Source organism: Pelodiscus sinensis, chromosome 1 (genome assembly GCF_052426305.1).
Source record: "Pelodiscus sinensis isolate ZL-2025 chromosome 1, ASM5242630v1, whole genome shotgun sequence".
Classification (NCBI taxonomy): Eukaryota; Metazoa; Chordata; order Testudines; family Trionychidae; genus Pelodiscus; species Pelodiscus sinensis.
Window position 1 is genome coordinate 181,717,795 of NC_143052.1, and position 15,000 is coordinate 181,732,794.

General features: G+C 42.7%; 1 long non-coding RNA gene across 1 annotated transcript in view; it reads right to left on the reverse strand.

The window, feature by feature from the left end:
* LOC112546769 (uncharacterized) overlaps positions 1-10,070 on the reverse strand; it is a 35,158-nt gene extending 25,088 nt beyond the window's left edge. Inside the window, exon 1 of the long non-coding RNA XR_012901217.2 lies at positions 9,895-10,070. This is a non-coding gene — a long non-coding RNA (uncharacterized LOC112546769). The remainder of the gene's footprint in view (positions 1-9,894) is intronic.
* Positions 10,071-15,000: the final 4,930 nt, after the last annotated feature.

Consider the following 15,000-nt stretch of genomic DNA (forward strand, 5'->3'; position numbering starts at 1 on the left):
GACTATATTAGCAATAGTTTGCGCAAAAGCACTTGCTTTTGCGCAAAATCTTGCTGCCTGTCTACACCGGCCACGAGTATTTGCTCAAGAACACTGACGTTCTACTGTATGAAATCAGTGCTTCTTGCGCAAATACTCTGACGCTCCCGCTCAGGGATAAATCCTCTTGTGCAAGTGTTCTTGCGCAAGAGGCCAGTGTAGACAGGTAACATCAATTTCTTGCACAAGAAAGCCCAATGGCTAAAATAGCCATCGGCGCTTTCTTGCACAAGAAAGTGTCTACACTGGCCTGGATGCTTTTGCGCAAAAGCAAATCTTTTGCTCAAAGGCACATGCCAGAATAGACGCTCTCTTGCGCAAATACTTTAACGCAAAAAGACGCTCTCTTGCATTAAAAGTATTTGCGCAAAATCATGCCAGTGTAGACACAGCCCCTCTGTTGTATTTGCCTGATTTATTGATCTTCTCCCTTATCCACAAGACTCGTTATCCTATCAAAGAAAGCTAGCAGATTGGTTTGACATGATAGGCCCTGTCAGCCTATTCTCATCCAAGTGTTTGCCAATGAATTCCTTAATTACTTCCTCTATTATCTTTCCTGGCACAGAAGTTAAACAGACTGGTCTGTAGTTTCCTGGGTTGTTCTTATTTCCCTTTTTATAGATGGGCACTATATTTATAGATGGGTACTTTTCCGGTCTTCCATCTTCTATGATTTTTCAATGTTGATAGCTAAAGGATCAGATACCTCCTCTATCAGCTCCTTGATCATTCTCGGATGTGTTTCATGAAGCCCCGGTGACTTGCAGACATCTAACTTTTCAAAGTGATTTTTAACTTATTTTTTTATTTTATCTTCTAAACCTACACATTTGCACTAGTATTCACTATGTTAGGCATTCTTTCATCATAAGACTTATTGGTGAAGACCAAAACAAAGGAGTCATTAAGCACCTCTGCCGTTTCCAAGTTTCCTGTTACTGTTTCTCCCTCCTCACTGACCAGTGGACCTACACTGTCCTTGGTCTTCCTCTTGCTTCTAATATATTTGTAGAAATTCTTCTTGTTACCCTTTTTATCTGTGGCTAGTTTGAGCTCACTTTGTTGCCTTTACCTTTCTCATCTGGCCCCTGCATATCAGTATTGTTTGCTTTTGTAATTTGTCCTAGTTTCCATTTTTTATAGGACTCCTTTTTGATTTTTAGATCATGCAAAATCTGGTTAAGCCAAGGAAGTCTTTTGCCATACTTTATGCAGTGGAATGATTTAGTTAAGGTTGGTCATGTTTTCTGCAGGGGGAGTTGAACTAAATGACCTCCTGAGGGCTCTTCCAATCCTAATTTTCTATGTTTCTATGAACAAACAAAACATGGCAATTGCTGGATAATTCATCCTTTGTCTTCCAATCTCTGTTTTGGCAAACGGAGGTTTAAGGTCACCCAGAGCTGGGTTTGCATCCTTGCCTATCTTGGCAATTACCTAGCCTCTGTGAAGGTATCTAATTCTTCTTTAAACCCAGTTATACTTTTGCTTTCACAACATATCCTGGCAATGAATTACACAATGATTGTTGTGGAATTAAAAAATGTATATTTCCATATTACTGTAATGAAAATGTGCTTGCACATAAGTTATTATTTTGATAATATAATCATATATAAATATTTCATCTCTCTTTCTGTCTGACACACACACACACCCCTTTCTTTTTATTTTGTATCAGATGTTGTAGACTGAATGAAGAGCTAAGAAAACTTCACATATTAATTACATTGCACATTTTTTATATTTCTACATGATTTTATCAGATAAAATAGTACAAAACAAAAACCCATGCATCAACTCCTTTGCTTTTGTTTCATCATAAGTGAAAGCAGATTTTTGTTTTGTGTTATAATAATTATAGGGAATGAATGCCAATTATTGATGAAAGGCTCATTGGCACTGTATGACTCAGAATTGTATAAGTGGCTTTAAGGCCCTTTTTATAACTGAGTCTGGGTGTGATCCCTTGGCATTGGTTAGAATAGTTGAACTGCCTACTACCTTTTTTGGCTATTTATTCTTGTACTTCAAAGTGCAGGCTGTTGCCACTATGACTTGATCTAAAGTATTTACTGAAGTCAATGTAAATCAGATCCCAAGTGTTTGACTTCAGATGTTTTCAGAAGTCCTTGTATCCTTATACTTCGTGTCACCTACGTTTCTGAGCATTTATTATTTTTAAAACAATTGTCTAAGCTGGAAGTGGAGGGGGAAGAGTGGTCAGGTATTACCAAAGGAGTTGTCTGTCTGTCTGTGGAGTAAACCCAAAGGAATTAGTCTGCTCCAATGGCACATTAGTCAGGCATCTCATCCCTGATCTACACTAGGGAATTATTTTGAAATACCCCCCCTTAGGTTGAATTTATAAGGGGATTGTCCACACTACCAAACCTGTTGTTTGAAAATAACGGGCTGGTTATTTCAAAATCTGTATTCCTTCTTTCCTTAGAAAGTAACACTAATTTGAAATAGTTATCTCAAAATAGCATTCGTGTGGACTCTCCACCACTGCTAATTCAAAATAATTGGCCCCTGAAGGCCTTTCACAGTTGCAGCTCTGACTTCTTTGGTCACACCTGGCATCTCCACTACTCCCCTTCTCCCTGCAGAACTTAAAACTGCAGGCAGCAGAAGAAGGGCTTCTTGCATGTGGCCAGCTTTGCAAGCCCCATGCGAGACTGTAACCAGAGAGAGAGCCATGAGCAACCCCAAAGTTCTCTCAGAGCCTCCCATGGCTGCCAGCACTCCTGTTGCTTGCTTGGGTGTCACTGGCCAGAGATGCAGGAGAGCTCCAGACTGTACTGGTGTGGAGATCCTGGACCTCATCGAGGTCTGGGCAGAGGAGACCAACCTCCAGGACCTCTGCACCAGAAAGAGGAATGTGGAAGTCTATGGCCAGATTACCACCAGCCTGGCCAAAAAAGGTCATACCTGGACACTGGACAAGTGCCAGATGAAAATCAAAGAGCTCCAGCAGACCTACCTCAAGGCCAGGGAGCAGAGAGGACTTTGACTTCTCCCCACCATGATCATGGAGTCTGTCCAAGACATGCCTGGCATCAGCTTCTAGGAGGGAGGGGTGATGTAGGAGAAGGAGGATAAGGAGGCCAGCCAGGTGACCACGCTCGCCAGCCAGACCCTGCTTTCCATCCTGGAGCCAGTCCCCCCTTCCCAGGATCTTTCCCGGATGTGGATGAACTCAGGGAGGACACATTAGGTGAGTTCTATAACTTTTCCTATCTACACGTGGGGGCAGGTGGCACGCTACGAGGGGACACACGTTCCTCTCTTGGCCTAATCGGCCTGGGAAGCTGCAAAACATCCTGTGCATTTGGGTGCACATGGAGTGCCAGTCCGGAGCACTCAGCTCCATGATGCACCCACACAGGAACCCCATCATCCTTCTCACAAGGTTCCTGAAGATTCCTGCCTTTCTCTGGCCTCCATGGTGGGACACTTTTCCATAACAAGCCACCACTAAAGAGAAGGGGATCAAGAAACCAGACAGCAGTGCCGCACACAGCGCAGGCTCAAGCGTGTTCTCAGGCAGCATCCACTCCCAGTCAAGCACAGCAATGCGGAGGAGACTGATCTCATGCTTGAGAACCTGCTGGGGGAGGAAGAAGAGGGGAATCAATTATCACTCTTTCTGAGAAGTGGTATCTTGCTGCTCACACACCTTCTCAAACCCTCTACCCCCACCCTCCAGCAGGCAGGGATAGAAGTTCTCTCTCTGTGGGATGCCACCATTGCCAGAGCTGGTGTGTGCAGGACACAGAAGGAAGCTGAACTGCCCTGTTCCCCCCCTCCCCTGCTTCTGCCCACAGGCTCCTGACCTGGCTGGTACCTTCCCAAACTCGCTTGGCCCCAGGCCATGCTTCCTGGAGTATCTGTGCCCTTTCTGGAAAGTGCCCAGCATCTAGGCAACATATGGCCTTGTTTGAAACACATTGCCATTGTCTGAACTGAGACCTTCAGTGTTGGCTCAGAAATTAGGGCTAGGCTGCATACACAGTGTCTCCTGAGATGACTGCTCTTGTAACTTTTCTTCACAGCAGGGCAAGCTGCAAGCTAGGTATGTTCCCACCTCCCACTCCATCTACTCAACTTATGCAGATCCTTAGGCAGAAAAGAACCCTCAATGACCTCATGCTGGAACAGATGTCCTGCCTGCAAGAGAGCCAGGAGTTGGCTGCCATTGGGAGGAGCATCAGGCAGACTGGGAGGAACACTGGGATGACCAGGAACAAAGGAAAGCCACCTGGGACCAGCTGGTGAGTAAGCATGATGCCCTGTGCTGCTCCCTCATCTAGCTGATGGAGTGCATAGCATTGTGTTAAATCGGGAGTTATATCAATTTTTGTTATTTCGAAATAATTTCCTAGTGTAGATTTGCCGACATTTAACACCAGCTCTTACTGGTTTGTTCAACTCTTAAATCTCACTCTCAATCCGCCTCACTTTTTCTCTTCCTTCTCTGATTTTCTTTTCTGCTCAGACTCTAAGTATTTCCACTTGCCCTCTTATTTCTTTAACTGTTCAAATCTTTTTCTTCCTTTCTGTTTCCGCAAAAACACCAAGATAAGACTGAAAGTGTGAGTGTGAGATAGAAGTAGAGATATCTATGATAGCTACTACAGAATACATCACCAACAACACAAATTGTTTCAGGCCACTGAAACAACGTTGACACTTAGCCTGCTATGTGTAATATCATCAGAGAAACTGTCTTGGCCATTTAAAAGTCTCAGAGGGATTCAGTCCATTTTGCTGCACTCATCTGAAGAAGTGGGTCGTGCCCACAAAAATGTATGAGAGAGTGAGAGAGAGTTAATATCTAAGGGTATGTTTACACTGCACAGCTATTTCAGGATACTGGAGGTATCTCAAAATAACTACCCTGCATTTACAATATTTTTCAAAATAACAGGCACACTATTTCACCATCCCGGAAAACCTCGTTGCACGAGGGTCGAGGGATGTCTTGAAATAGCGTGTTACTTTGAAATTTAGTGCTGAGTAGATGAGCCAAATTTCAATATAAGCTATTTCTAAATAGATTTGAAATAAGATACGCAATTTGCACAGTGCAAATTGTGTATCTTATTTCGATTTTAGGGTGCTGCTTAGGCGCACCCTAAAGTATTACACAACCACTCGTTTTGCCCATGTGCACTTAATCTCCAGCAAAACATGCAACATAAGACATGTAGTACATTTTGTGGTTACTGAAGAGGGGAAGAAGAGAAGGCAGGTAACTGAACTGTCATTCAAAAGGAGGTAGCCAAGATCTGTCTTTTATTCCTTTTGTTGCTCCAATTTTTGGTGCTCACTGAAGGATGAGGGAACTTAAAAGTACAATAGAAATCTGGACTTCAACTTAACAATAGCATATTTATGTAGCTGTTTGTGATTGTTATCTATTTCTTTCTGCTATTTTATTCCATGCAAACTTTTCCCCAACAAAAATCACAAGTTTTAGAGTAAGCACTGAGAGAGTTTATTATTTCTCTGCTTTTGAAAACAATGGTTGTAGCTTGGGGCTAAGTAATTTTATCATGTTCTGCAGAAAATGTTTAATTAACATGAATAAAAAATAAACAGGGAAGAAAGCATATGATGTTTTATCTCCTAAGATGTTGCATGTGCATGTGCTGTAATGTTTTCTACTCTGGAGCCAAGTTGGCAGAGAATCCTATTAAAATAAACAAGTAAAGAAAAAAAAACCTTCAGATATAAAAAAAATTAAGAAACTGTGTGGTGTATAAATGTTTGGCAAAATGTGGGAATGATGACATATTTCTTCTATTTTACAATATGGGAATAATCCAACTGCCATTAAAGTCAAGAGATTTATGCCCATGGGATTAAGCCCTGTATTGTGTGGTTTTTGGATAGTCTTTTACACGAATGAGTTGAATTTTGCCATTTTTAGAAACTTATTTTATTAAATATCCATTCTTGTATTACAGGCAGTCCCCAGGTTACGTACAAGATAGGGACTATAGGTTTGTTCTTAAGTTGAATTTGTATGTAAATTGGAACTGGCTCCAGATTCAGCCGCTGCTGAAACTGATCAGCGGCTGACTACAGGAAGCCCTAGGCAGAGTTGCTCTGCCCCTGGCTTCCTGGAATCAGCCGCTGATCAGTTTCAACAGCGGCTGAATCTGGACTCCTGGGACAGAACACCTGGGGCACTGCCGGGTAGGTCCCCTCAGGACCAACCCGGCAGCACCCCAGCTGCTCTACCCCAGGCGTCCCGCAACAAAAGCCTGGTCTGCTGGGGAGGGGGCGCACTAGCTGCGCCCCCTTCCCCCCCAGCAGACCAGGGAGACCTGAGCAAAGCTGCGGAGGCGCAGAGGTCCCGCTGCCTGTGCGGCTTTGCTCGGGTCTCCCTGCTGTGCTGGGGAGTCCCCCCCAGCACACCAGGGAGACCCGGAGTAGCTTTTCTCGCCCTGGAGGACGTGGTGGCGGGACCGCTGCGCTCTGGGCGGTCCCACCGCCCGCGAGCTCCGGGGCGAGAAAAGCCCCGTTCTCAAATGCGGATCCAACGTAAGTCGGATCCTCGTAAGTCAGGGACTGCCTTTATAAAAAAATTGTCATCATAGTTTCTCTTTCTCACGTCCATCATAGAAATCTATTTGCTAAATTAACTGTTTAGATCTATGTGCATTCCTGCTGATAACTATCAGAGAGGTAGCCATGTTATTCTGTTTCCGCAAAAACACCAACGAGTTTTGTGGCACTTTAAAGATTACCAGATTCATTTGGGCATACGTTTTCATATGCAAAAACCCATGTCATCAGATGCTTTGAAAACATATGCTCAAATGAATCTGATAGTCTTTAAAATGCCACAGGACTCCTTGTTATTCCTGCTGATGTTTACTAATGCTGGTCTAGAAAGAAAAATAGGTAAGTAAAATTTATAATATCTGATGCCATATTCCAGGAAGTTCTAAACCTTAATCAGGACACCAGAGTCATGTCCTTACAGTATTTTCATTATAATTCTGTCAGTAATTGAATACATTCTTTGAGGCATTGTCTGTTTCCTATACTCTAAGGGTATGACTACACTCCTCCTGCAATGAGGAGTAACGGTAGTTTGAATTAGGAGCTTTAATTCGAACTACCTAGCCCATGCCGTGTGTAGCTGCAGGCAGGTAGTTCGAACTACCAGGCATTTAAAAATGGCGGCACCCGGGAACATGCAAATGAAGCCTGGGATATTTAAATCCCCGGCTTCATTTGCAAATTCGAATGACTACATTAGCCACCCTAGTTCGAACTACAGTGGCTAGTGTAGACATACCCTAAGGTAGTATCTATAATAGGACATTTTAGAATAGAAGTATCTCATGGAACACCTGTACTAATGGTGGTAGCACTGAAAGCACTAAGATAAACAAAGCTCAGATATTTTATTACTGTGACATCTGATCACTAATGTCACTATGGAGATGTATGATTGGATAAAAAATATATATGTCCAGGCATTGCTTGCATCAGACTTGTATATTTAGAACACTCTTCAGGCTGTTTTTGTTTACCTCAGTGCATGGAGCAGCATATAGCTACATCCAGGAATGGAGTACTATGGGTGTACCTGATCTTTACACTGCTTTTCTTGTCCAGATGACTTTTCAAGATGCATTCAAAGATATAGCTTAGGCTATACATATTTTTCAGGTGTTTGTCTCAGAACAATGATATGAGGTTTTTGTAAAAATAGTGATACATTCTGGAAGAGTGCTCTTGAAGGCTCTCAGTAGTTCTCTCTCTTTCCTCCCCTTCCCTCCGGTAGATTTCTGCTTCCAAACTGACAGGAAGTGAGGATTATTTTCTTGTGTTTGATGGATCAGTCTCCAGATATTGCTCAACCATCCCTGGAAGACTTGACTCCCTGGGGTTCACAGAAGAACTTCTGTGGAGCATGTTATTTGTAGATGCTTCCTGCTTTAAACAAATTCTTTCATAATGTTTGTTTGAAAGTGCAAGACTATTAATTACAACAATATCACAGTGATGTTAATTGGTTAACATGAGACTTCATCCTAACCCGAGTTTTTATGTGACTACCTCACATACCTTTAAACTAAAATCTGGGAGCAAACAAGTTGATAGTAATGTGTTAATAAGTACACAACTTTTCTAGTATGAATATGAATTTATATTTTAGTTTGAGGAAAATTGTTAAGAGTTTTTCAGTGTCAAAAAGTCCGATTTCAAGGTATTATGCGGCATCTAATTCTATAAGGAAATAAAAATATTATCCAAAACTGGTGCAATATTAGGGAGCAGAAAACTAGTGCAGATAAAATAAAAGCCTCACCAAATCATTAAACAAAAACCATTTTTCTGAGATTTAAACAAATGTAATGAATTATGGTTTGTAGTAATGTGAGTAAAAATTTAAAATTATGGTTTTGAGGAACACATGTGAAAATGCCATGATACTGTGTCTGGAGAGAAGCTGTTTTTGCAGTGTTTTTGGCCTTGTAGAATCTTATGCTGTACTTCAGGGGTTCCCAAACTTTTTGACACGGGGACCAGTAAATCCATTCACGAACTTTTGGAGAACCGGTAATGTTCATTTGCATATTTGCGTATTCATTAATCAAATGATAAATATTCAAATAAGTTGTTTTTGGTCCTCCCAAAACCCCCAGTGCCAGCTTTAGCAAAGCTTTTGATATGGTCACCCACAATATTCCTGCCAGCAAGTTAAGGAATATGGATTGGATAAATGGACTGTAAGTCAGACAGAAAGCTGGTTAGACCAGGGTTTCCCAAACTTTTTACTTTAGTTGGAACCCTTTTTTTTCAATACTGCTTTTTGCAGCTCAAAAATATAAACACATAAAAAACAAACTGAGAAAATACCAGACATATAACATGTCTGGTATTTTCTCATTAGGGCTGTGTCTAGACTGCAAGGCTCCATCGATGGAGCCATGTAGATGAGGGTTGTAGGCAAAGGGAAATGAAGCTGCGATTAAAATAATCGTGGTTTCATTTAAATTTACATGGCTGCCGCGCTGAGCCGACAAACAGCTGATCAGCTTTTTGTCCGCTCAGCGCGCTAGTCTGGACACTCTCCTGCTGACATCAAAGCCCTTTGTCAGCAGCCCCGTTATTCCTCGTGGGATGAGGTTTACCGGGGCTGCCGACAAAGGGCTTTGATGTCGGCAGGGGAGCGTCCAGACTAGCGTGCTGAGCGGACAAACAGCTGATCAGCTGTTTGTCGGCTCAGGGCGGCAGCCATGTAAATGTAAATGAAGCCATGATTATTTTAATCGCAGCTTCATTTCCCTTTTTCGAATACACAAATCTGCATGCCTCCGTCGACGGAGGCATGTAATTTAGACGTACCCTAGGTAAGTTGTTTTATTACTAGATGTATCAGTTTGTAGTTTCAAACTGCCTGGCTGGTAAATGTGCTCAGGCTGCATGAGTGTGTCTATCAGCCAGACAGTTCGCAACTACTTGAGGGTATGTGTGGGGGGGACAATAGAGTCCCCGGGCTGGACTAACTCATGCTTTATGCTTTGCGGGGTGGAGGTGGGAACAGGGGCAGCATCCCAAGATCTACATATGGCCGGGTCATTCCCACTCCCCGCAGGCCGATTCATTCCTCTCCCCTGCTCCCCCCACTGTCAGAGCCAGGCACCCCCAGCATCTCCCACAACCAAAACCCCCTCCTTCAGAGACAAGCAACCCCAGAGCCCTCCACTAAATCTTTCTCCTTCAGTGCTAAGCAACCCAGCACCCCCCCTTCCCCCCCCCCCTCCAACCAAATATCCCTCCCACAGAGCCAGAGGAACCGGTCAGGCAAATTAATCTTACTTTCAAAAGATGCTGCTCCTGCACCTGCCTCTGCTTAGTGTGTTCTGGATGGCAGCACATGGCCCAGCTGCCGGCTCAGTGATCTAAGCATCAGGATCCAAGCCCAGTGGATTTTCTCCATGAGTACTCTCAAAAGGTCACCCTGACAATGCCGGATCAGGGGTGTTGCTGGACCAGGGAAGTCTGAATTACAGAATTTCAACTTGTGTGAGCTATATACTGAAATGTAATTTCTATATTCCAATTAATTTATTTTATAATTATATGGTAAAAAGAAGAAAGCAAGCAATTTTTAAGTAATAGTGTGCTGTGATATTTTCACGTCTGGCTTTCTAAGCGAGACCTTTACATGACTCCTGAGAGGGTACTATAATTTGGAAATATGGAGAGCCACTGCTTCATAGAATCTACCAAGCTCCATCTCTCTCTATGAACATAAATTTAATCTACCATCAACAATAATTAGAGTATCTGTCATTTATGTAGTCTCAAATGTTATGTTTGCTTAATACAATTGTGGAAATGTGAAATGATACTCATTCTGACAAAGGTTTCCTATCCTGACTAGGGAATTTAATTGCATAACAATTAAATTTCCATTAAACACATGCATACTTACCCAATATCCATACCACTCCAAAACACTACCATACATTTGGTTTGGGGCAGTTGTGATTTTAAGACAACAAGGTCTCTCTGTCTACTCTAATAATAGTGCATATCATCTTGTTGTGGTATTTTGTTAAAAAATGCAATACGTTTCTCAGATGGAAAACATTGTAAATAATGCTTGTGATAAACTGCAATAAGACAGTGCAATAATCAAAAGCACAGCATTGAAAGGTATAATAAGCAGATAAATACAAAGTCATTTTTAGTAACTTAATGTCAACAAAATGTTTTATTAGCTTCAGAGGCGTAAACGAGTTAGTCTGTACAGGATAAACTTAAAACAACAAATACTCTGGTAGCACTTTAAAGACTAACAAAACATGCAGATGGTATCATGAGCTTTCATGGGTACAGGCCACTTCTTCAGCCCATGAGAGCTCATAAGACCATCAATAGGTTTTGTTAGTCTTTAAAGTGCTACCAGATTATTTGTTGTTTCTTAAGTTTAAAATATTTTATGTTCCTCAAGAATTAGATGGTTCATTAGATGGGAAATAATATATTGCCAGAAAAATAAAAAATTAGGGGTGGAGAAAAAAAGTGAGCGAGCACATGAACATGCCCTATTAAGAAGCCAATCAGGTTGTTTAAAATGTTCTTTCACTTGTTCGTGCACATACAAGTCTACATAATGCTTGATATTATTCTATAGAACATAGGTCTGTAGTCATTGAAAAAGATGTATGGCTTTGCCGTAAGTGACTTCAATACAACCTATTAAATAGTGACTTCAATGCTACCTATTAAATAACAAACTCATGTGGGCACTGTCTAGGTTAGAAAAAATAGGTGATATTTGTAAGTGTGCTAGCAAGAAGTTGACCACAACCAGCTAACTTATTGGCCTGGGAGTAGGATGAGTGTGTGAAGTCTCCTCGAGGGGTACATCTTTTAACAGAGGGATGTAAATTAGACTCTTCAAAATTGCAAATGAAACTGGGATTTGAATTTCCCATGCTTCATTTGCATAATCACATCATGGCGCTCTTTTGAAAAAGCTCTATTTTGAAAGTGAAACCACAGTCTAGACGCGGTTTACAGGATCAAAATGAGGTTTACAGGATCTTTCAAAAAAGGATTCTATTTTTGAAAGAACCGTGTCTAGACTGTGGTTTCACTTTTGAAATAGCACTTTTTCGAAAGAGCACCATGACGCAATTATGCAAATGAAGCGTGGGAAATTCAAATCCCGGCTTCATTTACAATTTCAAAGTGTCTAATTTACATCCCTCTGTTGAAAGAGGAATGTAGTCCAGACAGACCCCTCCCATCCTGAAAGGGCTCGGAACTTAGAGTCAGCCACCAACTGCTGCTCAGCTGGTGGGTGACTCTCAGGTTGTGTCTAGATTAAAGGGTTTTGTTGACAAAAGTGTCGACATAACGTTGACAGAACTCAGCAGTTTTGTCAATGGCTGTAAACCTCATTCTATGAGGAATAACGTCTTTTGTCGACAGAGTTCTGTCGACAGAAGGCGTTATTGTTTCTACACTGTCCTTTGGCTTGCTTTGTTGACAGAACTGGATGTAGTCTAATTGCTCTTTGTCGACAGATGCTTTGTTGACAGTATCTGTTGACAAAAACCTGTAGTCTAGACATACCCTGTGTGCCGTGCTTCCTTGCAGGGTGGGGGCAGACTTAACATGCTCCCCCTGCCTGCAGGCCCTGATTGACCTGGGGGTGGGGAAGGGAATGCTAAAAGTCTCCTTCCATTGCCAGAGGCACAGGCATGTAGAGGGAACTGCCAGCTGTTCAGAACAGCTGGCAGTTCTCTCTGTGCAGGGTCAGGGGCAAAGACTTCACCACTCCCCCACTAACACATCAATCAGGGTCTGTGGGCAGAGTCTGTGGGCAAGGAGAAAGTGTCCTGGTGATACCCTTTCTGCCTGAGGCCCTGCATCTTCTGAAGTCTTCTGAAAATTTCTGACATGGACCCTGGTCAAAAATTATTGCCCACCTCTGCAATACAGTCTTGTCAATGAGTGAAATGTGAGGGGGGAAAGGGATGCTTTCCTAATCCATGGGATATTCCTTGCATGCTCCAAAGGACAACCTCTTGCGGTCACAAAATTTAAATACAGTGACCCCAGGAATGTTTCCAAGGACTCGTTGTGCAGCAATTTCTCATTTAGGTCATGTTTGGTAACCAGTTTCTAGATTGCAGGAAAGCTCATGGATTGGGAATTAAAAGTCTATTAACTGGAATGTCAATTTATATAGCATTGTTTGTATGAGATAGTTTTACCTGGCTAGCGGTGGGAAGGTGGGGAGAGAGAAAGGGAAGTGCTTTTCCACTTTATTTGGGGGGTATAGTGGAAATTCAAATGTCATCTCTCCTCCACTGTGTCTGGAATTAATCTGTCTAGCGCACTGAATAGAATCACTGCAAGAAAGTATACTTGTTACAGTCATGTCTTTTCCTTGGAGCCAATGCCATTCCTTTCACAATCAATGCAGACGTTCATATGGACTTCAGAAGTCATGGGAGCAGGCACTAAGGGCATGAATAAACTCCTGCCAAGATCTGGATTAGAGCCATGCTAGCTATGGAACAGGTGTGGTTGATTGAGGCATTGTCAAAAAGAATATTCTCAAGCTTTCCCTGACAAGTGGGGCAGGGATTTTTCCCTGGACACTGCAACCAAAGCATAGCCAACCAAATCATACCCTGGTGTAAACTGATGTTGTGCTGGTGACACCAGCAGAACTAAGTTGATTTACTAAGCTTAGTATCTGGTCATCTCTATGCTATTTCCCCACCTCTCCAGGACTTCTGCCTCTGGCTAATTAAAGTAATTTTGAACCAAAATATTGGAAGGGACACAGTGGTCCATCCCCATCACTGAAGGTCCCAGCAGCACTGTAAACTTTTGCTGCCCCAGATGCAATCAGAATTCCTGTGTACATCATTCCATATCATCTGTACATGAACATCTTCACTGAAAAACCTGCCAGGCAGGTTTGGAATGTTTGTAAACAGCTGTATGGTTTCGGGGGGAGGACTGTGAAATTTTAATAGAATGAAAAGGGGTCTGTATGCTTGCAAAGATTGCAAACTACTGCCCTACCCCTTCTCTGAGGCCCTGCCTCTGCTTGCTCCACGTCCCCTCTCTCTGTTGCTCATTCTTCCCCTTTGTTGCTCACTTTCACTGTGCTGAGGCAGGTGGTTGGGGTGTTGCAGAGGGTATGGGGTCAAAGTGCGGATATAGGTTTTGGGGTGGAGCCAGGTATGACAAGTCTGGGGTATACCTGGGGCAGGGAAGTGGGATTGAGGTTCATGGAGAGTGGGAGATGGGTAAGGACTCTATCAAGGAGTGTGGGCTCAAGGGTGGGGCCAGGGATGACGGATGTGGGGTGTGGGAGGTAATGCTGGACTGCAGCAGGGGGTTGGGGTGCGGGTTCCAAGTGGCATTTACTAGGGCTCTGAGGAAGTGGCCACCAGTTCCCTGTGGTCTTTAGGCACACAGGTAGCCAAATGGCTCTTCACAGCATGTGCTACCTTTGTACTTGCAGTCACTATTCCCCAGTGGTGGTTTCTAGCCAATGGTGGCTGCAGAGTCAGAACTAAGGGAGAGGGCAGTATGCAGAGCTTTCTCGGCCACTGGTGTGCCTAGGGGCTGCAAGGACTGAGTGGATTCCTCTAGGATCAGTGCAGATCTAAGACAGGCAGGGAGCCGCCTTAGCTTTGTGCTTCTGCTGTGCTGCCAATCAGACTCTTAAAGGCCCAGTCAGTAGCATCTACTATGGCCACCAGAGTCCCTTTTTTTGACCAGGCATTCTTGCCAAAAAACTAGATGCATGGCAACCCTACTTACAACCTAAACAATTGCTATCTAGATAATTTACAGCAAGCCAGCCTGCAGTAAGGTGGAATGAATTGTGTACCTCTGTTTTAGGGAGCAGCTTGCTTTTTTCTGTTTTGGGGTTCTGGTGCATCTTGATAATTCTGAATTATAGGAAGAGTATTTTAAGTCATCTAAAGTCTTTGTTTAGTGGAAAATAAAATGGAAACCAGTAAAAAAATACTTTTTGTTTTACTATGTTGAAATACAGGCAACAAATTGAGAGTTATAAATCTTTCAGCAAAGTGGGGCCACGTTTTGAGAGACTCATAAAGTGTGCCACCAACCAAGACAAAACAGGATGGTATAGGCTTAGTTCAGTTGTACTTTGTTTTGATATCTTTTTTTAACCCAAACACAAGGAAGAAAACAAGTTGGGTTGAAACAGACATGTTTTCCGCTGCTGAAATTTCCAATGCCTGTTTTCCTACTAGATCAGTCAATAATACAGTTGCTACCTATTACACTGCTATTTCCTTTCTGTCAGTGTAGAGCCACACATTTAGAAAAAGCAATATCTTTGGGGCTAGGGGATGATCAGTAATATCATCTGTTTATTCAGTACATTATACACCTTTTCTCTCTCCTTTAGTG